General features: G+C 36.5%; 1 pseudogene; it reads right to left on the bottom strand.

Annotated features, from left to right (window-relative positions):
- The window catches only part of LOC127631678 (pre-rRNA-processing protein TSR1 homolog), a 33,588-nt pseudogene that overhangs the window by 5,388 nt on the left and 3,274 nt on the right, over window positions 1–24,926 (bottom strand).

Below are 24,926 nucleotides of genomic sequence, written 5' to 3'. Positions count from 1 at the left end.
TTTACTTCTTCACTTCCTTAGCCCTGCCCAGTAGCGGTGAACAGTGAGAGGACAAGTAGAGAGCAGATCAGTCAAAACCAGAGACCAAATCAGAACAGTGGACATTTATTGTCAAGCAGCACCAAAACAAGAGCGTTTCTGACAGAGGGTCAGAATAAGTGTGTTAAAATTATTGGGTTTTTTTAGCAAAAGAATTTACTTTTGCTAAAAAGTAAATTAATAAAGTAATATACTTTACTAATATTACAGGTGAACCTCAAGGAACATTAAAATAATAAAAAAGGTATGTCATTACACTTTAAAAAAATTAAATCTGTTTACCAACAATTCACTTTCCCACTCTGAATTAGGGGCATAATTTATTTCTTAAAGAAGATAAAGATTCAAAGATTCAACTTTATTGTCATTGTGCAGAGTACAGGTACAGAGCCAATGAAATGCAGTTGTTTTCGCATATCACAACTTACCTAGGGTCTGGAGCAGATAGGGCCCAACAGTGGTATATTGGCGGTGCTGGGGCTTGAACCCCCGACCTTTGGGTCAGTAACCCAGAGCCTTAACCGCTGAGCCACCACTGGCCCTTAAAACACCTAAACTGAGCCTACACTGGGAATTGCAAAGATTTAAACCTCAGGACTGTAGCAAATTTTGTGCCATTGATTAAACATTAAAAAAAAAAAAATTTGAAAGCCCTTTAAATGTACTTCCAGTTGTGTTTTCTTACCTAATGCCTCCTTGATATTCCCTCTTTGTCCTCATTTTGTACGCACTTCCACTGGCTTAAACCACAGAATATTATCTGCGAAAGAGAAATGCTTTAATGTTGGATCTCAATAGAATGATTCTTTGAACACTACAAACCCATCTGCAGGTTATCAGAGGAAATAAACACTTCCTTACTCACCCCTGCTGTAGAACATGTAGCAGACCACTGTGGAGCGGCGGTTGACATCATATGAATAAAGTATGTACGGAACCTATTCATACTAATCACAAGTATACCTAAATAGCTGCTAGCTGCCTTGAGACGTCACACAGGTCACATAAACTACAACACATAGAGACTGTATCACCTAGATATCTCATAGAGACTGTGTCTGTTCCACGAACTACGAAACACAATACCCTCACTAAATCATTTAGAAAAAATTTGATTAAGGTCAAACTTGAACAAAGCAAACAAATTAAAAATACACATCATATAAAAATAGGGCTACTAAACATTAGATCTCTTTCTACAAAAGCACTAATTGTCAATGAAATGATTACAGATCATAGATTGGATGCGCTCTGTTTGACTGAAACCTGGCTTAAACCGGATGAATATATTAGTTTAAATGAATCTACTCCCCCAGGTTATTGTTATAAACATGAGCCTCATCTGAAGGGTCGAGGAGGAGGTGTTGCTACAATTTACAGTGAAGTTTTTGGTGTTACTCAGAGGACAGGATAAAAATGTAAGTCTTTTGAACTAATAATGCTTAATGTGACACAGTCAAAGAAAAATATAAATAAAAAATCTCTGTCGTCCTTTACCCTTGCTACAGTGTATAGATCACCCGGGCCTTATTCTGATTTCCTTAGTGAAGTTGCTAATTTTCAATAAATAAACTTAAATTGGTTCAAAATGCAGCAGCCAGAGTGCTGACGAGAACCAAGAAATATGACCATATTAGCCCCATTTTATCATCGTTACATTGGCTACCTATTAAATTCCGTATTAATTTAAAAATTCTGTTAACTACGTACAAAGCTTTGAATGGTCTAGCTCTGCAATACTTAAGTGACCTTCTACCACGCTATATTCCAACAGGTTCATTAAGATCGCAAAATTCTGGCCTGTTAATAGTTCCTAGAATATCAAAATCCACTAAAGGAGGAAGATCCTTTTCATATTTGTCACCTAAGCTATGGAATAGTCTCCCAAACACTGTTCGAGATGCAGACACACTCTCTCAGTTTAAGTCTAGACTAAAGACTCATCTATTTAGCCAGGCATACACCTAATTTATCCTCCAACCCACAATTAGGCTGCTTTAGTTGGGTCTGCCGGAACCAGAAACCAGAAACATTGAGCATGATCTCTAACTCTGCAATAAATTGAATGGCATCTATGCTTACATCTTTTTATTTGTTTCCCTGTCTCAACCTCGGGACTCCTATCCTGAGGTCACCAGAATCGGCTGGATCCATCACCATTCCTGCTTCATGTTGGACTCCACTGCTACATGTCGCAGAATGATGATGACTAAATGCAGCCGGTGTCAGCCAAACATCACATCAGTCTATTATGATGGACTTCAGAGGATGAAAAGATGCCAACTCCAACCTGCATCACCTCGGTCTATTGATGGACTACGATCTTGAAATGGAATGCTTAGACTAACTATTGCCAACAAAAGCCTTCATCAGCCAATTAACAAGGACAATTGCATCTATGTGGGCCTTATTCTGATTTCCTTAGTGAAGTTGCTAATTTTTTATCAGATCTTGTAGTTACTGTAGATAGAGCCTTAATTGTTGGTGACTTCAACATTCACATAGATAATGAAAATGATACATTGGGATTAGCATTTATCAATATTCTCAACTCTCTTGGAGTCAGACAAAATGTAACAGGACCAACTCATCGCCATAATCATACGCTAGATTTAATTCTGTCATATGGAGTTGATGTTGATAATATAGAAATTCTGCAGCAGAGCGATGACATCTCGGATCATTACCTCGTCTCTTGTATACTGCAATCAGCTAATGTTACTCAATCTACAACACGCTATCGTTCAGGTAGAACTATTCGACCACTAAAGATAGCTTCACTAATACTCTTCCAGATCTATCTCATATACTCAATAAACCCCAAAGCCCAGAAGAACTTGATGAAATAACAAAAAACTTAAATGCAGTCTTCTCTAGCACCCTTGATGTTGTCGCCCAACTTCGATAAAAGAAAATTAAAGAAATAAGCCCTGCACCATGGTACAATGATCACACTCATGCTCTCAAGAGAGCAGCTCGGAAAATGGAGCGCATGTGGAAAAATACAAAATTAGAAGTATTTCAGGGTGCATGGAAGGATAGTGTCTGTAGCTACAAACACGCACTCAAAGCTGCCAGGTCAGCATATTTTAGTAAACTCATAGAAAATAATCACAACAATCCTAGATGTTTATTCAGTACTGTGGCTAAATTGGTTAGGAATAAAGCCTCAACCGAACCAGATATTACGTCACAGCTCAAGAGTAATGACTTCATGAATTTCTCTACAGATAAAATTGAAATAATCAGAAATAAAATTGGAATTATGCAATCATCTGTCATAGCACCTCAGAAAACAGTGTCTAATAATTTTCCTCATGTGCAACTTCAATCCTTCGCTATCATAGGTCATGAAGAGCTAACAAAACTTATCGAAACATCAAAAGCCACAACTTGTTTGTTAGATCCTATACCAACTAAGCTCTTAAAAGAGGTATCTCCTGTAATATTAGAACCTCTTCTTAATATCATTAACTCCTCGCTATGCTTAGGACATGTCCCAAGAAACTTTAAAATGGCAATTATCAAACCGCTTATTAAGAAGCCACAACTTGATCCTGGAGAACTTGCTAATTATAGACTGATTTCAAATCTCCCGTTTATGTCAAAAATACTAGAAAAGGTAGTATCCTCCCAAATATGTTAATTTCTACAGAGAAATAGTATATATGAAGAATTTCAATCAGGATTGAAATTTAGGCCTCATCACAGTACAGAGACTGCACTTATCAGAGTTACCGATGACTTGCTCTTATCATCTGATCGCGGCTGCATTTCTCTTCTAGTGCTTTTAGATCTTAGTGCTTCATTCGAAACGATAGATCACGACATTCTCTTGAATAGGCTGGAGAATTATGTTGGAATTTGTGGAGTTGCATTAGCATGGTTTGGGTCATATTTAGCAGACCGCTACCACTTTTTCTATGTAAATGAGGAATTGTCAAACCAAACAAAAGTAAAATATGGAGTGCCACAGGGATCAGTTTTAGGGCCTCTGCTTTTCTCCATGTATATGCTTCCCCTGGGAGATATTATCAGGAATCGTGGGATAAGTTTCCACTGCTATGCTGATGATACACAACTTTATATTTCTTCAAAACCTGATGAGATTTCACAATTCTCAAAATTAGCAGAGTGTATCAATGAAATAAAAGATTGGATGGCCAGAAATTTCCTTCTACTCAATTCTGACAAAACAGAGGTACTAATTATTGGACTAAAAAACTCTAAAAATAAGCCACTAAAATATAATCTGACTCTAGATGGATGTACTGTTACATCATCTTCAACAGCGAAGAACTTGGGTGTTATATTTGATACCAATCTGTCCTTTGAAAATCAAATTACAAATGTTTGTAGAACAGCATTCTTCCACCTAAGAAATATTGCTAAATTAAGGCACATGCTCTCGGTTGCTGATGCCGAAAAACTAATTCATGCGTTCATGACCTCAAGACTAGATTATTGTAATGCATTACTGGAAGGATGTCCAGCAAGATCAATAAATAAACTTAAATTGGTTCAAAATGCAGCAGCCAGAGTGCTGACGAGAACCAAGAAATATGATCATATTAGCCCCATTTTATCATCGTTACATTGGCTACCTGTTAAATTCCGTATTAATTTAAAAATTCTGTTAACTACGTACAAAGCTTTGAATGGTCTAGCTCTGCAATACTTAAGTGACCTTCTACCACGCTATATTCCAACACGTTCATTAAGATCGCAAAATTCTGGCCTGTTAATAGTTCCTAGAATATCAAAATCCACTAAAGGAGGAAGATCCTTTTCATATTTGTCACCTAAGCTAAGGAATAGTCTCCCAAACACTGTTCGAGATGCAGACACACTCTCTCAGTTTAAGTCTAGACTAAAGACTCATCTATTTAGCCAGGCATACACCTAATTTATCCTCCAACCCACAATTAGGCTGCTTTAGTTGGGTCTGCCGGAACCAGAAACCAGAAACATTGAGCATGATCTCTAACTCTGCAATAAATTGAATGGCATCTATGCTTACATCTTTTTATTTGTTTCCCTGTCTCAACCTCGGGACTCCTATCCTGAGGTCACCAGAATCGGCTGGATCCATCACCATTTCTGCTTCATGTTGGACTCCACTGCTACATGTCGCAGAATGATGATGACTAAATGCAGCCGGTGTCAGCCAAACATCACTTCAGTCTATTATGATGGACTTCAGAGGATGAAATGATGCCAACTCCAACCTGCATCACCTCGGTCTATTGATGGACTACGATCTTGAAATGGAATGCTTAGACTAACTATTGCCAACAAAAGCCTTCATCAGCCAATTAACAAGGACAATTGCATCTATGTGAACTTCTGCAATTAATGGACTTCAAAGACTTTGGTCATTAATCTTACAGTTCAAACACAATCGATGTTTAATCACTGACCCTTAACACCTACTTAGTTTAATAATTTTAAACCATGATTTTACCTATACATAATTAATATTTACATTACATTCATAATGTTAGCCAGAGGGGAACTGGCCCCCACAGTGAGTCTGGTTTCTCCCAAGGTTATTTTTCTCCATTAATCTACATCTTATGGAGTTTTGTGTTCCTTGCCACAGTCGCCTACAGCTTGCTCACTGGGGTTATTAATACAATTATCATTTAATTCTTTTTAAACACTATTAAAATCTTATTTTATCTAAATTACACAATGATGATTCATCGACTTTATAGACATTACAGTTTTATCGTCTGTTAATGCTGATATTCTGTAAAGCTGCTTTGAAACGATGGATGTTGTGAAAGGCGCTATACAAATAAAATTGACTTGACTTGACTAAAGAATGTACTGTTTTACCGACCAAGAAGTGTGCCCTTCACTAAATACAGGTACAAGGAAGTCACAGATAAACCCTAGTCCTGGGCTTGATAGTGCTATGAAGGAAGAGAATTCCTCTAAATGTAATATTGGAGGTACATAATGAGTGTTTGCATTATCATATTCTTTAAGCAGACACTTCTATTCAAAGCAACTTATATTAATAAATGCATAAACTCCTTTACATCCGGTAGATGACACACTGAAAATTAATGTTTATGTTGCACATTTAAGTCCACATCCCAAGAAGTACTGTGATCACTCACAGTGAGCTTCAACATGACATAGCTCACTGGACTTAAAAGCATAAAAGCTCCAATGAAGTAGTCCATATTAGTGGTTGACCGATATAACCACAGAGGCCGATAAACTGATATATTTTTTTCATAATCGGCAGATTATTTTCCCGTTTGGCCGATTTTTTTCTTGAAGGTGCTGAAAATCAGCTGCTTGAATGTGAAGCATCTTATTATCATGTTACTACAATAATAGACCGGTGTGCAACACTGTTTCATTTAAACAGAGTGCATATCAGAGCCGCAACAGGCACGTTTGAGCATATAATGTTAAAGTTCCCTCTCTCTCAACAGTTCCCTGAAAATTTGAACTGTCTTGTCTAATGATAAAAAGGCAAATATCAATAAAACTAATATCATATACTGTCTGCTAATATGCGCATATCTCATTTAAACAGATGTAATAAACCAACCTCACACAACATGAGCAGATCCAGTATCCTGTGGAGTGCTCATTTATTTACCTCTAAAGCACATATTCTAACAGTCTCTCCTCAACAGTTCCCTGTAACTGTTCTAATGACAAAAGGCAAATATCAATAAAACTTGTATTATATACCATCAGCAAATATCTCGTTTAAAAAGATGTAATTCACATGAAAATCCAGCGTTTTCTTCCATCGAGCGCTCCTCTAATAATTTCCTCTGAAGCATGAATTCTATCAGCCATAATAAAAACTTCAGGATCAAAAGTTCCTTTCATTCACAAATAATGATGGTCCGTTCATGACATTCCAAATAGGCGATCCAGGCCGATTAAACTGTCAGCCGATGGATCCGCATGAGGGCATGAGTGTAACTTCAAGGCTGTGTCTGAAACCAGGAAAATGCTGCCTCCGGAGGCTGTATATGGAAGTATGATGATGTATTTGAAGTATATGATTTTTCAAACTGTTCGGTGACCAGTTTCCTTAAGAGTTCCATTTATTCAAAATGGATCAGGGTAGCAAGTCAGCTGCCTATGTTTTCAGATACAGCACAAGGTAAAAGTGCTTAACGTGTGCTTCAAGTAAATGTCTTAGTCACCATGCACTGTATGTACAATTAGTGTGAATCCAAAAAATTTTGTAGATGTAGATGTGATTGCTAACGTGGACATGCCATCCATGTTTGCTGACTACTGACTGTACTGTTATTTCAAAATCAGAATCAGATTTATTGCCAAGTATGCTTACACATACAAGGAATTTGTCTTGGTGACAGGAGCTCCCAGTGCACAACAATCCAAAAACAGGAGCAAGGCATAGATAATAAAAAATTATATATATATATATATATATATATATATATATATATATATATACACACACACACAACAGTTCAAAAAGGAAATGGGCTGGGTGAGTGTGATCCAGAGTGATTTTTACAGCCTTTTTCCTCACTCTGGAAGTGTATATCTTGAAGGGGGCAACCAATAATCCGCTCAGCAGTCCAAACTGTTCTCTGATGTCTGATTTCGTAGCTGCACCAAACCAGACAGTTATTGAAGTGCAGGACAGACTCAATGACTGCTGAGTAGAACTGTTTCAGCAGCACTGGTGGCAGGTTGAACTTCCTCAGCTGGTGAAGGAAGAAACTCTGATGGGCCTTTTTCACAATGGAGTCACAATTTCCTTCCTAATATATTAACAATTTCTTCATGTGCAAATAAATTACTCAAATTTGATGACTAAACAGAAATCTGAAGAAACTGCTATCTACCATTTAAAATACAAGATACAGTTTGTTTTGTGTGAAATTGAGTAAATATAGTGATAAATAAGTTTATTAATGTTATGTTTGTTATTTACTATATTAAATTGTGTGATATATCAGCATTGTATCGGCATTAAAAAACCCATATCAGTGCTTACAGATTTTAACAAGCTGTTGGACTAGGCTAATTGAAAGTAGAGTTGTCAATTGAAGCATTGGAACAATGGAAAGGATTATAAATCTCCTTCAAGGAAATCCAACACAGATAGTTCTAAAAGAAGTTGGTTGTTCACAGTCAGTGGTGTCAAAAATTTGGTGCAAGTATAAACAAAATGAGAAGGATACAAAAGGAAATAATATACGTGTAGACCAAGGAAGATGTCAAAGCATCAGGATAGAAAACTCAAAGCAATATGTCTTGAAAATATAAACTGCACAACAAAATAGGAGTCAATGTTTGTGACAGAACTGTAAGAAATCAGCTGAATGACATGGGATTAACATATAGAAAAGTCAAACGAAAACCAGCATGAACACCTAAACAGCAGAAATCAAGGCTAAAGTGGGCTAAAGAGAAGCAATCATGGATGAAAGTGATATTCAAATCACGAATCTGCATTGGCCAAGGCGATGATGCTGGAACTTTTGTCTGGTGCCGTTATAATGAAACATGTAAAGATTACTGCCTGAAGAAAACTGTTACATTTCCCCAGTAATTTATGATATGGTGTTGCATGTCAGGTAAAAGACCAGGGGAGATGACAATCATTCCCTCAACAGCCAATGCACAGGTGTTTAAATTTTGGACACTTTTCTCATTCCATTGATAGAAAATAGGTTTGGTGATGAAGGAATTTTTCAGGATGATAATGCATCTTGCCACAGAGCAAAGCGTGTTAAAGCTTTTCTTCAGGAAAGGCATATCAACATGGCCAGCAAACAGTCCAGATCTCATTCCAATTGAAAATTTATGGGGGAAATAGAAAAAATTGGTCCATTACAAGGCTCAATCTCACAATGCTGATCTGTCAACCGCTATTTGAGAAAGTTGGAACCAGCTTGGAGAATATTGTTTTTCATTAGTGAAGTCCATGCCTCAAATAATTCAGGCCATCATAAAAGCCAGAGGAGGAGCAACAAAGTACTAGTTGTGATTTTATTTGTTGATGATTCCATAATTATTTCCTCAACATTGAATGATTCCATAATTTTTTCCTCTACTTGATCTGGAAAAAAATATACCATTTATAAAAAAAAAAAAATCATTTAATTTGTTTGAGGGATGTTTCACGAAGCCAGAATGCTCAGCAATTAAACAAAAAATGTTTGTCATATCTGTGATTTGTTTACTTGCTACGAAGAAAAAAGCTGGGGGAACATCCTCCAAGTGTGGTGATTCCATGATTTTTGCCAGGAGTTGTAGGCTACACATTTTTTATGTAATTCTTTTCTGTCTTCTCTATTTTATAATGTAACCTGTAGTTATAGCAAAACTGGTTTCAGTGCATCCCTAAAAATATCATTTAGAATTTGTTCAATTACTCCAAACAAAGTCTAATTTAAAATGGTAATTTCCGGATTTCGGCCCTGTGTCCAAACATTTCGGGTTCGGCCAAGAATTTATTTCAGTGCAACTCTAGGAGGAAGTAACATGAATATAAATCAATAGTGCCCCAATACAGCTTAAGAAAAAGTTTTTTGTTTTTTTTTTCCTTTTCTTAGAAAGAGTTCACTGAGATAGTGCAAGTGTTCTCTATGGGCTGTAAATACAAGAGGTGTGCTGTGGAAGATGGCTGACGCTCTGAATCTCTTTGGACTTGATTGGGTCGGTGTTAGTTAGATGTGGTCACACCAATATGTGCATCACCGACATTTGCAAATAGATCAGGATAGTGATTTTACCAAAGCTGAATTTCCTACTAACAGCATAATTACAGCTAAAATTATTTCAAGAAGTGATTAAAATTAATTTGAATAGAGTGCATTATTTTAAACCGAGTAGTTCTACACTTTTTCCAAACACAACTACCTACTAAACAGCACATTTCAAATGACATATTAATGATAATGACACTAACTTTTATAGAATTTTCTAAGCTGTGAGTACATTCTGTTCCTGTGGTTTGAGGGACACCATCACTAATGGATTTCCAGCCTGGAAGCTCTCCACAATATGAAGTGTTACATACCAGCCGACCTGCATGGAGAAAAGAGGAACGACAGGAGTGAGCAGAATACAATCATAAAGTGAACACAAGCCTCAAATTCCTTGGATAAACAGTGAAATGCCAGAGTTCCAAGAAAATAAGAATATATTCAAGAGAATTTCACAACTCTAACCATGTTTTACCATTGCTGCTCCCTCCTCGCTCATGGCCTCTGCGAGTATTCGCCAATGCATGCGCTCAAAGTTCTGGAACTGGTAGGTGCGCGAGTAGTAGGTAGGCAGGTTCTCCATGGGGTCCCATGGTGAGGAGCGGAACATTTTCAGACATCTGTATATCTGGAACCTGAACATACAGAACTAGTTTTTAAAGCAAATTTTTAAATCATCATTGTGTAATTAGATAAAATACAATTGTTTAAAAATAAGTAATTAAGTAATAATTGTATTAATAATTATTAGACAGCACATTAGTGAAGGAGCATATCAAACTACAGAATGAATGGGCACTTAAGAGTATTTAAGTAGATTTGATTACTTTTGTAGACGAATAAAAAAATAAATGAATGAATAAATAAATCATGTGACATGTTCTTGGAAAATGTCTCTATGCGAACTATCGTATAGGTGTAGCCAAGTTTGCACCGGCTTGCTAATAATTTTGCACGCTGGTGTGTTTGTGGACTGATCTTAAAACTACACTAACTTTTGGCCCTCTAGCGGTTAAAACAAAACTGCATGTGTCTTGTGGAAGGACATTGTTTTGGTTTAGTTCGGCTCTCCGACGGATATCCGAAAACGTGTCATCTGAGCAGGTAAGTTCCATATGTTATGCTGTTGTTTTGACTTATTGGAAACATTGATGTTTTGAAATATATGACATTACAAAATTTTGGCAAGATTGCAGGATATTCTGGCCAAATAGACAATGGCAGTAACTAACTTATAGACGGTCATTGTTACAAACCAGTGGTCATTTCAAGGCTCACATGACCATGGCAAGCCAAGGACTAAAGGATTTATTTATATAAATTATTGCCGCTATAAAGAAAAATACACACGTGTGCTAGCAAGTGAAAAGTCCAGCACTGATGTCACACACACACACACACACACACACACACACACTTAAATAATTATTTAAATTACGAGTTGTACTCGTCTGAAAAGCCAAGCAGTTGTTGAATCGGGTTTTATTACAGACTCCGTCATTATAGATTTATCAAAGTTTATTTGGGTAAAGACATTGTTTGGAAGAGGGATTTTTGTTGCACTCTCTCAATAATAACATTGTATTTTTTAACAAAAGAAGTTACATACAACATAGCGCATCTATAACTGACTAAACGGCCTCAAATACTTCTTTGTGACCAATTTGTTGTTGGCCTCAAAGTAGGTGGAGCTCTAGGTCACACCTACAGATGACGTGGACCAATGACAGTAAGGCGTTAAGCAGCAGGTACAAAGTTTTCCTGAAAGTTCGCCCAGGCGAGCTGTTACGAACCACCGAAACAAACTCAAAAAACACAAAAAACTAATTTAAGACCTCCGCAAACAACATTTAAGACTTCGGTCGATTTTTTAACAGTCTTTAATTTTAAAAAGTTGAACTTAAACACATTTGAATCATTTTAAATGATCCGCAGACACCCCATTTCAAGCAGCAAATTAAAGACATCTTACCATGTCTTGACGGTTACGTCTAATGGAGTGTCCACTTCATCTGGGAACATCTTATTGTGCGTGCCTCTCAGTATCTCCTCAGCTCCTCTCCCTCCTCCACCTCAAATATGCTTTCGTCATACTTCTGATTGGCTCCGGTACATCCGGTGGAACTGATCTCCTCTTCATATTTTTCAGAAGCACATTCAGACCCAGCATCCTTTGGGAGGAAGAGACGCATAAAACAACATTTCTCTAGACATACATTCACAGAGTCGAGCAAACCCAAACAAAACACTCAATTTCTTTGAAGTCCACTAAATAGACAGTGCAGTGACTGAGATGGGAAAGGGACAAGACATACCGCTGGTGTGCATTCACCCCGCTGTGGGGTCAACCTGTAGAACAAATGCAGGTGCCATAATAAAAATAATCTCCGTAATCATCTGTAGTACCACTTCCCCCATTGTTAACATCTCGCATTGAAAACTCTCCTTTGGTGCTCACCAAGACATCAAACACATGCTAATTATGATTAAAGAAAATAAATGGACCAAAGCATACATACATGTCCAGTTTCCCCTTGCTCTTTCAAGCCCAGCTGGTATAAATAAATGGCCGCCACCTCTGCAAGTCTCGACAGGAAATTCTGTCCAAAGAGCAGGAAGACGGGAGGCTTCTCTCGGGACTCCCTCTCCAAACACTATTGTTGTGTTGAGATGCCTGGCACTGAGGCCAAGCAGCAGATATTGAGAAAACAAACAGTGCCTCTCCACCATGCAGTGCACAAACCCAGAGTCACATATGCACTGTTCCGCCCGCTCCATGCCCACCTCCATCTCCATCAATCAAGCCATCCGTGACTTTATTTAGACCTTTAATCAGTATGAAAATGTTCATTCAGAGCATATGCAGTAGAATGTACTGCATTCTGGATATCACAAATGTAACCTACTTTTGCCAAGCTCACTTTATATTGGTCACCATGTGGGGTGTCATAGTAACAGATAAACAAAACATTTCATGTTCCACCTAGGGTGTGAGGTGTACATACAGATCTCTAAAAGCTTTGTTTTTCTTCTAAATTCTTTCCAAGGTCATATTTGTTTACAATCCTCTTGTGATTTGTTGTAGCGCACCACCCTTAATAATTTCCTGCTTATAAGCATTTGGTTATTGGAGGGAACCACATAAAAGGAAATACTTCATCAAAAACCTGTGACTGCTGGTTAAGTACTATTACAATGAGACAGCATTCAAAAAAATAAAAAAAAAAAACTTACCTGAGATTTATAATCACCATCTTCTGCATCCATTCCATCTCCCATTATTTCATCATCATCGCAAATGTCCACACCATCCTGTCCACATCATTTTCCTCTGCGCCATCAATGATCCATGTGGCCTGGTTGTCAGAAGTTCCCTTTGGTACTTTCATCACTCTCTGGTTCTTTATGGCCTCTGAAGGTGCAAAAAGAATTATGTGATCTTTTGATCTAGCTTAAATTATATCCACTATTAATGTCTCTTTCTGGCTGTTTTACAAAGGTATCCGGAGCACATTAATCTACCAGCCAGTACCTTCCACCTCCTCCAGCTCTGCTTCTGTGGGCCACGTCTGCAACCCATCCATGGGATACACTTCTGCAAGCTCACCCGCTCCACGGGGTCAGTTTCATCAACACCTGAACTTCACTGTCCCCATTCACATCTCTATCACCACCATCCTACAGCACACATTTCCCATCAAAGTTAATTCAACCAACATTTTGTCATTAGGTCCTACAAAAATCCTGTTCCCTTGTCACATTTTAGTAAATAGTGGCATTTCTTTTCTAGTGACTTTTTTTACCTGTTTGGTAGAGAATCTACATAGATCAGATTCCTTTGGCAAAAAGACAGGACAGGCAATAGTCTCCATAGCTATCCCAGTCTTTAGTGGACTCAAACACAAATGTCAAACTGACTGCAATCTTGTCACATAGATGAGGGAATGCAAGTCACCAGAAATGCAATTCAACATGACCGGCATCTCTAAAAACAGTATTCTTCATGGGTAATCTTTAATTCTTTCCAATTTGACAGTCCCTAATATTACATAAATATGGCCAAAAAATAAATATTTGGACACTCAAAGGGATAGTTCACCCAAAAATTCTCTAATCATTTACTCACCCTCATGCCATTCCAGATGTACGTGACTTTCTTTCAAATGCTGAAATCAAATTAAGATTTTAGAGTAAATGGATGGCACAAATTTGGAGCTCCAAACATCCCACAAGGCAGCATTAAAGTAATCCACAAATCTCCAGTGTTTAAAGCAATGACTTCAGAAGCAATTTGATAGGTGTAGGTGACAAACAGATCAATATTTAAGTCCTTTTGTAATATAAATTATCCTGCCTGCTCAGTCAACCTCCACTTTAACTTTCAAATTCACATTCTTCGTCTTGTTCTTTTGGTGATTCATATTCTTCATGCATATCGCCCCCTACTGAGCAAGGAGAAGAATTTCTAGTAAAAAAAAGGACATACAGTGCATCCAGAAAGCATTCACAGCGCTTCACTTTTTCCACATTTTGTTATGTTACAGCCTCATTCCAAAATGGATTAAATTCATTATTTCCCTCAAAATTCTACAAACAATACCCCACAATGACAACGTGAAAGAAGTTTGATTGAAATCTTTGCAAATTTATAAAAAAAAAAAAAATACAAATAAAAATAAACACACACACACACACACACACACACACACACACACACACACAGCTCAATACTTTGTTGAAGCACCTTTGGCACCAATTACAGCCTCAAGTCTTTTTGTGCATGATGCTACAAGCTTGGCAGACATATTTTTGGGCAGTTTCTCCCATTCTACTTAGCAGGACCTCTCAAGCTCCATCAGGTTGGATGGGGAGCATCAGTGCACAGCCATTTTCAGATCTCTCCAGAGATGTTTAAGCGGGTTCAAGTCTGGGCTCTGGCTGGGCCACTCAAGGACATTCACAGAGTTGTCCCGTAGCCACTACTTTGTTATCTTGGCTGTGTGCTTTGGGTCGTTGTCCTGTTGGAAGATGAACCGTCGCCCCATTCTGAGGTCCAGAGCGCTCTGGATCAGGTTTTCATCAAGGATGTCTCTGTACATTGCTGCATTCATCTTTCCCTTGATCCTGACTAGTCTCCCAGTTCCTGCCACTGAAAAACATCCCCACAGCATGATGCTGCCACCACTATGTTTCACTGTAAGGATGGTATTGGCCAGGTGATGAGCGGTGCCTGGTTTCCTCCAGACATGACGCTTGCTATTCAGGCCAATGTGTTCAATGGAAACAGGAGGCACCTGAGCTCAATTTTGAGTGTCATGGCAAAGGCTGTGAATACTTATGTTTATGTGATTTTTTTTTTTTTCTTTAATAAATTTGCAAAGATTTCAAACAAACTTCTTTCACATTATCATTATGGGGTATTGTTTGTAGATTTTTTAGGAAAATAATGAATTTAATCAATTTTGGAATGAGGCTGTAACATGACAAAATGTGGAAAAAGTGAAAAAAGTGAATCGCTGTAAATACTTTCCAGATGCACTGTAAATATTTATCTAGTTTTTTTATCCATATCTTCAGAAGTGATATGATAATTGTAGGTGAGAAACAGAGTCGTATGGATTACTTTTATGATGCCTTTATGTGCTTTTTGGAGCGTCGAAATTCACTAGCATTTACAAGAGTTTTAATATTCTTCTAAAAATCTTCATTTGTGTATTGCAGAAGAAAGAAATTCATAAACATCAATGATGGCATGAGTGCAAGTAAATAATGAGAGAATTTTTCTTTTTGGGTGATCTATACCTTTAAGACACTTAAAAAATTTAGAACTGTAATTGATTTAGATTAGAAAATATCAAACCAAGTGGCATGTATTTTCAAGAAAGACTGCATGAGCACACACAAACAAAATGTAGTTAGGTTTTAAATTATAAAAGCAATAGATATATTGTCAAACTTACCACTTCGTTTGACATTTTGTTATCTAGTGCAATACAATTCATCAACTTGTAATATGGCTTTAAGTGTCTAAATGTTTAGGGCCACTGTATATTGCGAAACCTGTATAAATGCAGAATTCCATTGTGCGTCATTAACATTTAGGCCTAGTACTTTTCTGAGAGTGTTACCTGTGTCTGGCATGTAGAAGCTGAATCTGTTTAAAGCAAAGAAGAACAAGACCATAACTGTCCTTGGTCCTAGTGACACCCTGATGTTCATGCACCACACCAACAACACCTTCTCAATAACTTTTGTCAAAGCTCCAGCATCCACTCGAGTGCAGAGCTATGACAGCCACCAGATGAGGGGGTCCATCCCTGCTGCCCAGCTTTCTCTGTCAGCACCTATTATAATCAAATATCATAACGATATGGAATTAGTCACTTAATAAATGACCTGTAAATAATAAACATGTAGAAGACTATAATGTTACTTCACAGTCTTTTTAGTTGCAAAATAACTGGTTGGATTTGTTCCTATGGTCCATTTTCTCATCTCTGTTTCTTGATGAGAGCCATAACAGCAACCATTACTAATATAATTAACAAGATAAAGTTTTATAAAATATGTTTGTTTATTGTCTTACATTAAAAACAGCTAAACCCACCTTAAGCTGATTGGCTTATCTTATCTGGTTTTAGAGGGGGTTTGAGCACTTAATTTGGTCAAGCTAAGACTTGTCAACTAGCTTAGGCTAGTTTTAGTTTTGTTTTTGAGTTGCGCCAATTATGACAAAATTTGAATGTGTATTTGGACACTTTTAATAAGAAAGCTTTATAGTACAACTTGGCAACTATAAATCTATCATTCGTGTTAACAATGACTTATAATGTATTGCTGCTTAAAGTCTGACTGATCAGTGCAAAGGACTTAAAACACGTGTTAAAGGGGTCATGACATGAGAAACCAAATTTGCCTTGATCTTTTGGTATATAAGAGGTCTTTGTATCATTAAAACGTCCTGCAAGTTTAATATTTTAAGACGTCCTCCCCATTCTAAACGAATCATTTATTTAATCAAGCTCAAAATACAGCTCGTTCTGGATTCATGGTTAGAAGTGACGTGTCGGTTAGAAGTGACGTAACAGTGTTTGCATATGACCGCCTCCAGCACAAGATAACTACGCTTTAAGCGCAAGACAACTCACGCTCATTTCAGTATCGCCGTCGCCTCACAAGTGTTCAGTCGATGGACAGCGAGCTCTGACAGAGACTACTTGTGCACAGGAAAATTACGATGCCACACAGATGTGCTGTTCCTGGCTGTGGTCAAACAAAACCTCTGAATAAGCTGCCGAAATATCCAGACGTCAGGGAAAAATGGATGCAGTTTATTTTTGAGGACGTCCCAGTCACGGCAGTGTTAACTTAAGCGTTTGTTCTGTACATTTTAAGGATGACTGTTTTGAGAACAAATCTCAATATGATGCTGGCTTTGCCAGAAAACTGTTGCTCAAAGATAAGTCCGTGCCGACTATTCTGGGAACAACGACGACGCAAACTGTAAGTAATCTATTTTAAACTATAAACTACTTTTTAAAGCGCAATTTCATTCATTATGAATAATCACAGTGTTTTTACTTAGTTTACTTGCATATTGTTCTGGCTGGGGGCGTCAATAATTGATACATAGGCACTGACGTTAGCCAATCATAACAGTGGGCGTTAACACTGAAGTCTTAAATGGAAAACGCCCCCAAAACAGACTGTTTGAATCAGAGGATGAGAAACAGGGTGGGAAAAGGTCATAAATCACTAGATTTTAAAAGTTTTTCTTAAAAAAATATATTAATACTATAATTGCACCTAAGGGAACATAATAATACAATAAAAAACCCATGTCATGACCCCTTTAAGTGAGACGGGCTATCCTCACGTGACGGTTCGAGCGGATGTGTTTCTGCGATCAGATATACGCTTGGCCGATCTCACCTTTAGTTCGACATTTTCCATGCTTGTACTGTTTGTTTTTCTGTTTATGAATTTTAGGTCTGTGCGCTTGGTGCTGTTCACCTACTGCAGTCATTTTCTGTCATGATGCCTTAAACTTTATTCTTATTCTTGCGTTTTTTATTTCTTCTTCGTTTCTTCTTCTTCTTTACTGTTTTATGGTGGTCGGCAAACCAGCAATTGGTGCATTTTCCGCCACCTACTGGTATGGTGTGTAGGGCATTGATGTTATGGTAAATAAAAAAATCCTGTTTTTCAAATGTATATATTATATAATATATTAGTAAAAATTTATATACTCTTCCATCTTTATTTAGTAGGCTTTTCAGTGAAAGCTGAGTAATATCTATAGATTTCATTGCTTCTATTAGCTGTGATCTTTCATTCTTCAATGACAAACATTTCATTAGGACATGCCCAACTGTTTCAGGAAGACCACATCTTATGCAACAACCGGATTCATGTTTGCCAATACTGAAAAGTGATTGATTTAATGAGGAATGCCCAATTCTGAGTTGAGATATTATGATATCTTCCCTTCTGTTTCCATAACTGTTCCTCTCAACTCCAACAGCTCTTTGTATATTATATAAATGATGCCCCTTTATCTCTCGATCCCATTGACCTTGCCACATCCTTTTTTACAGCTGTTTTGTTTATTCATTTTACTCAGTGATGCACTAATTTCTATATCATGATGTCTTACAGCTTGTTTAGCTGTCTGTCAACTTCCTAATTTCCTTCTACCCCCCACGTGAGCAGGTACCCATAAAAATGAAATGACTATTCTTAACTGATGTATCCTATACACACTTTGAAATATATCTAATAAAATATCCTGCCTTGAAGATGATTTTCCACTTTTTGAACTTGATAGAGCATGAGTCAGAACATTCAGCTGGATGGACCTCTTCAACCCAATGAAGAGCCATTATGAAAGCAAGCATTTCCGTGTGTAAACTGATAGATGATTTTATGTCCTTTTTGCTATTTTGTACTTGAAATATGGTATGTAGGCTGCTTCAGCAATAATGCATAAATCAGGATCTTTAGATCCATTTGTGTATATCTGAATTGTTGAGAACAATGTCTCGCTATTGTATCTATTTCTATTTTATTGTATCTCACTATTGTCACACTATTGTATCTTTTGAAACTCGTCTGTTTTTGTCATTTATTTTGTCTACCACCTGAAAGTCAATTATTGGCATTTGGAAAAGCCATGGTGGTGTTACTGACATGACAACAGTTGGGCTAACTTTGATATTACTTATTACTATTTGTTTGGCCTCCTTACTTGTTTTCCATCTAAAGATATTCAGGTTCACATACTCATATTCCCAACAGTTCTCAAGAACTCTTTGACTGGATGTGATTCTAACTGTCCTTTTATGGAAATCCAATATGCCATTTCCAGCTTGATTCTTTGAATTTCCAATTGCATCTCACCCATTTCCACTTGTATTGCTGATTTTGGGGATTTTTTTAAATGCACCACAGCTAATTCTCAATGCTTGGGATTGTATATAATTTACCTTGTTAATCAGACCTTATTATTGCGCAATATACTCTTTTTAGAGACTGTCGATCTGCAGCCCATTCTATCCCTGCCAAACATCTTAACACATTTATACCTTTCTTGCTTTTATCTATTATTCTTTGGATGTGTGACAAATGTTAATTTAGAATGCATACAATTCCCAAGAAATCTGATAACTGCTGTTTTGTTAACTTTTGTTCATACAGCTTACAGTTTTTTTTTTTATGTTTTCCACTGACAACATAAAACTCTAATTATTTGCCCAGTCCATAGTTCTTTAATTGCTGTCTGCATCCTTTTCAACACATGTGTTATATTTTGTCCTCTTTTCCATAAGGCACAATCATCAGCATAATGATTTTCCTATTCCTAGATCAATTTTGGCAAATATATAATTTACCATTATAGTGAAGAAAAAATGGGACTGCAGACACTACCTTGAGGACTTCCATTGTCAATATTGTAAATCTTAGAAAAGGAGGACCACACTCTTACTTGAATTGTTCGATTTGCTAAAAAAAAAAATCCATTATCCAATTGTACATTTTCCCATTAATTCCCATTCTATCTAGTTTATTTACATATCCGTCCTTCCATATCATGTCATACGCCTTCATCTAAAAACACTCCCACCAGTACTTCTTTATTAGTCTGAGCTTTTCTAATATCTGCTTCTAAACTTAATACTAAATACCATTGTGTTTCTTCCTCTTCTAAATCCACTATGATGTTGACTTAAAAGACCCCTTGATTCTAAAACGTAAATCAGTCTTGACATAACCATTGGCTCCATTAATTTGCAAAGGTTTGATGTTAATGCAATTGTTCTGTAACTTGTTGGTTGTGAATGATCTTTTCCTGGCTTTGCAATTGGAACAATTATTCCATGCTTCCATGTAGAAGGAAGCTTTCCTTGTTCCCACACTTTATTAAAAAGATGAAGTATCATATTCAACGATGGATCTGAAAGATGTTTTATCATTTCATACATACTTCATCATTTCCTGGAGATGTATTCCTTACCCCTGCAATAGCCTGCTTCAATTCATATGGTGAGGAAAAACTACTGGACTTCTTGATTAAGGATAATAGGACTTTCTCTTATACTCTTTTCTCTTCTTAACCTCATTTCTTCGGATATATTTTTATATCTGTGTACCTTTGCAAATGTTTCTGCCAATATTTCTGCTTTTTCTTAATTTTTAATGACTTGTCTTTCTCCACTAATTAAAACATGTATACTTCTGTAAGTCTGTATCCCTCCCATTTTCCTGATCATTCCCCACATTGAATTAATTTCTACTTCCTTTACGATTTCGTCTCAGAATTCCCTCCAATGCTTCCTTTTTGCTTTCCGGATTATTTTCCTGACTACTGCTTGAGTTCTCTTATGCTCAATAAAATCATCAAATAAATATGACTTTTTTTCGCAGTGCTGTATTTCACTTCTGACCTTCCTAAAGTGTGCGACTGCCACCTACTGTTCACATACATTATCACACATACATTATCCTCCCGAGTGAATATGGAAAATAGCTAAATCTGATGAAAACAGTCTAAAAAAAAAAACAAAAGATTACATTTTACCTAAGGAAATCGAAGCCTATTTTAATAACATTAAAAATGTTTGCAGTATGACGTTACTTTCATGTCAGTTAGCCAACAAATGCAAACAAAATACATGTAAATATTATATATTTAAATTCTAAAGTACATTTGTGAAGTGCAATTGTTTGCATTGGTTGTATTTGTTCTACTGGGATTCATTTATACAAAATGTATTTATTTTATTAAAAATATATATATATTTGCATCTAGACAGGATGACTTTCAATAATGGGAATGTTTTTGTAATTTTTTAAATTATTTTAATCATGGAATTATGGAATTTGGAGAAGAAATGTACTTAATTATGAAAATCAACTAATGCAACTAATCTTAATGGTCCAAAAGATACAATTTATATATATATATATATATATATATATATATATATATATATATATATATATATATATATATATATATATATATATACATACATACATACATACACACAAACACACACACACACACACACACGCACACAATGGCACCTAACATTTGCTCTTATGGAAAGAAATTGGTACTTTTATTCATCAAAGTGGCATTCAACTGGTCATAATGTATAGTCAGGACATTGATAATGTGAAATATGACTATTACTATTGAAAAAAATGTTCAGAACTTCTACTTCTACTATGTCAGAGTGACAATGACAGCTTTGTTTGTTTTGATGTTAAGATTCATAAAACTCTTTTCCAATTATCTGTTTCTTTGCCCACTCTAAACTTTTCTTTTAGTTTTCTGTTTCAAACGTGGCTTTTTCTTTGCAATTATTCCCATAAGACCTGCACCCCTGAGTCTTCTCTTTACTGTTGTACATGAAACTGGTGTTGAGCGGGTAGAATTCAATGAAGCTGTCAGCTGAGGACATGTGAGGCTTCTATTTCTCAAACTAGAGACCCTGATGTACTTATCCTCATGTTTAATTGTACATCTGACCTTCCACATCTCTGTCCTTGTTAGAGACAGTTGTCCTTTGTCTTTGAAGACTGTAGTTACACTTTTGTATGAAATCTTCAGGGGGTTTCTTGTGGCAATTTCCAGCACTGTATAGACTACATTCCTCAAAACAACGATTGACTGATGAGTTTCTAGAGAAAGTGGTTTCTTTTTAGTCATTTTTTATCTAATATTGACCTTAAGACATGCCAGTCTATTGCATACTGTGGCAACTCAAAAACAAACACAAAGACAATGTTAAGCTTCATAAATCAAAAAGCTCTCAGTAGTGTTTTATATGGTGATTTTCTAGTACCAAATTAGCAATTTAGCATGAATACTCAAGCATAATGTGTTGGAGTGATCGCTGCTGGAAATGGGGCCTGTCTAGATTTGATCAAAAATTACTTCTTCTTCTTTTTTCAAATAGTGATGGTGCTGTTTTTTTTACATCAGTTATGTCCTGACTATACTTTGTAATCAGTTGAATGCCACTTTGGTGAAATAAAGTAAAAATGTCCTTCCGAAACAGCAAAATCTGTTCATTATTCCAAACTTTTTGCCACCAGTGTGTGTATATATATATATATATATATATTCCTTCTTTGATTTTAGGCTCAAATCTGGCAATTTTTTCACCCAAATACTATCTTGTCAACAAAGTACCTTGAGTTCCAAAAGAGAACCCTGTTATTACTCCCCAGGGAGCAGCAGAAAGAGCTTGTTTAGAGTGTCTTACAGTCTAGAGGTAAATATTGTTGCCTCAGTAACAGTTAAATACATTCTGACCTGATTCATCTTAGTATGTCATTTGGATGAAGTCTTAGTATTTTTTTCTTAGAATTTGTTCACATGTTTATTTACATATTAAGTATGATTGTGAGCAGTCAGAACTAAGGTAATGCACATGTTCACATGGATGCGGGTTTGAATCCAGCTTGCTTCATATCAGAATCAGAATCAACTTTATTGCAAAGTATGCTTACACAGACAAGGAATTTGTCTTGGTGACAGATGCTTCCAGTGCACAACAATACAAAAACAGCAGCAAGACATAGATAATAAAAAACAAAAGAAAAAAAAGAATAATAAAAATAAACACTCAGACACTCACCTTCATACATGCCCACATACACACACGTAGTGCAAATCTATTACAAATCCGTTATATAAAGAACAAAAACAGTATATTATGTACAGTGCATTGTATGTAATGGCAGAGTGGATATGTTGGATAAAAATAAAAACTAGACTGTGTATTGCACATAATTATTGCTTAATGGGGCAATTTAATTGTTCATTAGATGGATGGCCTGAGGGAAAAAAATGTTCCTGTGTCTGACGGTTCTGGTGTTCAGAGCTCTGAAGCGCCGGCCAGATGGCAACAGTTCAAATAGGTAGTGGGCAGGGTGAGTGTGATCCAGAGTGATTTTTACAGCCTTTTTCCTCACTCTGGAAGTGTATAGTTCTTGAAGGGGGGGGGCAACCAATAATCCTCTCAGCAGTCCAAACTGTCCTTTGTAGTCTTCTGATGTCTGATTTCGTAGCTGCACCAAACCAGACAGTTATTGAAGTGCAGAGGACAGACTCAACGACTGCTGAGTACTGTCATGATATCATGATTAAACTCCACCTCTCTTGCTCTCTCCTGCTTTCTCACTACACTGTTCTATAAATAAAGGCATAAAAGTCCAAAAATAAATAAAAAAAAAAGAAAAGAAAAGAAGAAATAAAAAGATTGTGAGCTGGGTTTTAGAGTTAAAAGGCTCAATCTCTAAATTTCTCAGGAAATCCTGTGAGATAGAGATAAAGCACAAATTAACTTATCATTACCCTCTGGGCAGGACAGGCTTGCCTCACTTCTCTCTCTCTCTCTCTCTCATCTTTTCTTGAAAATTTTCATTTTAGTACTTACTGATGCAAGTTTATGAGCTTAATTATGTAATAGGCCTATTGTCATTTAAAATGTGTCAACAAATATGTCCTCCAATGAGGTCTATAAGAGTGTTTTAAAAAATGTATTATACATAAGAGCACATCATAAATCATTCTCAGCACAAAAAATTAATATATATATATATACAAAATTACAATATTTTAAATGTTCCCTAAACATTTTATAAATACCAAGAGTTGTATGTAGCCATATTCAGTGGGATGTCTTTGCTGTGTTCAGTCATTACACCACTGTGAATCTTAAATTAAATTAATGAAGCAGGCTCTTTAATTCCCATTCATAAAACCGACTCCATAAACCTCAAAACCCTCTGTTCGCCTGGATACAGTGACAGCATCCTGCACTCCCATTGGCTGGGAGAGATGGTGGCTTCAGAACCAACCCAGAGCTCTGGTTCTCTGCTCTGTTTACCAATTGGTTGCTTGCAGGCTTGTTGACATCACGGTAATACATTTGCCCAGGGATCAGCTTTAACCTCTTAATGGTCTATAGCAGTTGTGTTTACCAAAATTAAACAATGCCAAGAAAACCTACAGCTTTGATCATTTTAGGCTTAAATTGTAAGTGTAAAACAGGGATTATATGCTTATAACAGATGCAAGATGCACTCCTTTTCATTTGAATTACATGAGTTCTGCTCTGCTTGTCCTGGTTATCTTCAAGTCCATCAAGTTCATCTGTGTGACAGCTGGTGTATTTTCAGAAAGACTTTAGACCAGAAAAAAATAAACATAATCATCATCATCATCATCATCATTTATTTACATTTCTTTGAGAAGAAATTGTCATATGATGACATTATTTTTTACAGTGTTAGTTTAACATATGGGAGTATCATAATTATCTAAATCTCAAAATTAAAAATTCCAACACTAAAATACCCCCATATGTTAAACTGACTTCTTAAAGAACTAATGTGATACATTTTAAAAATGTATTACTTAAGAAATACCAACTAATTGCAACCATGATGCTGCAATTGCATTGCTTTGCAAAGCCACTCGTATTCCAGGAATCACGCTCCATTATATTTTCCTCTGTTATCTGTGTTTACTGCAATTAACATAAAAATGCATCAGATCAAAGAGGGAAATTCTAATCTTAAGACTTCTCCAAGAAAATAAGAATGGCATTAACTGACAGAGCTCATCTTTTCCTTATTGATTTT

Source organism: Xyrauchen texanus, chromosome 38 (genome assembly GCF_025860055.1).
Source record: "Xyrauchen texanus isolate HMW12.3.18 chromosome 38, RBS_HiC_50CHRs, whole genome shotgun sequence".
NCBI lineage: Eukaryota > Metazoa > Chordata > Actinopteri > Cypriniformes > Catostomidae > Xyrauchen > Xyrauchen texanus.
Note: the sequence above shows the minus strand (reverse complement) of the source record. Positions and strands in the feature narration are given on the sequence as shown.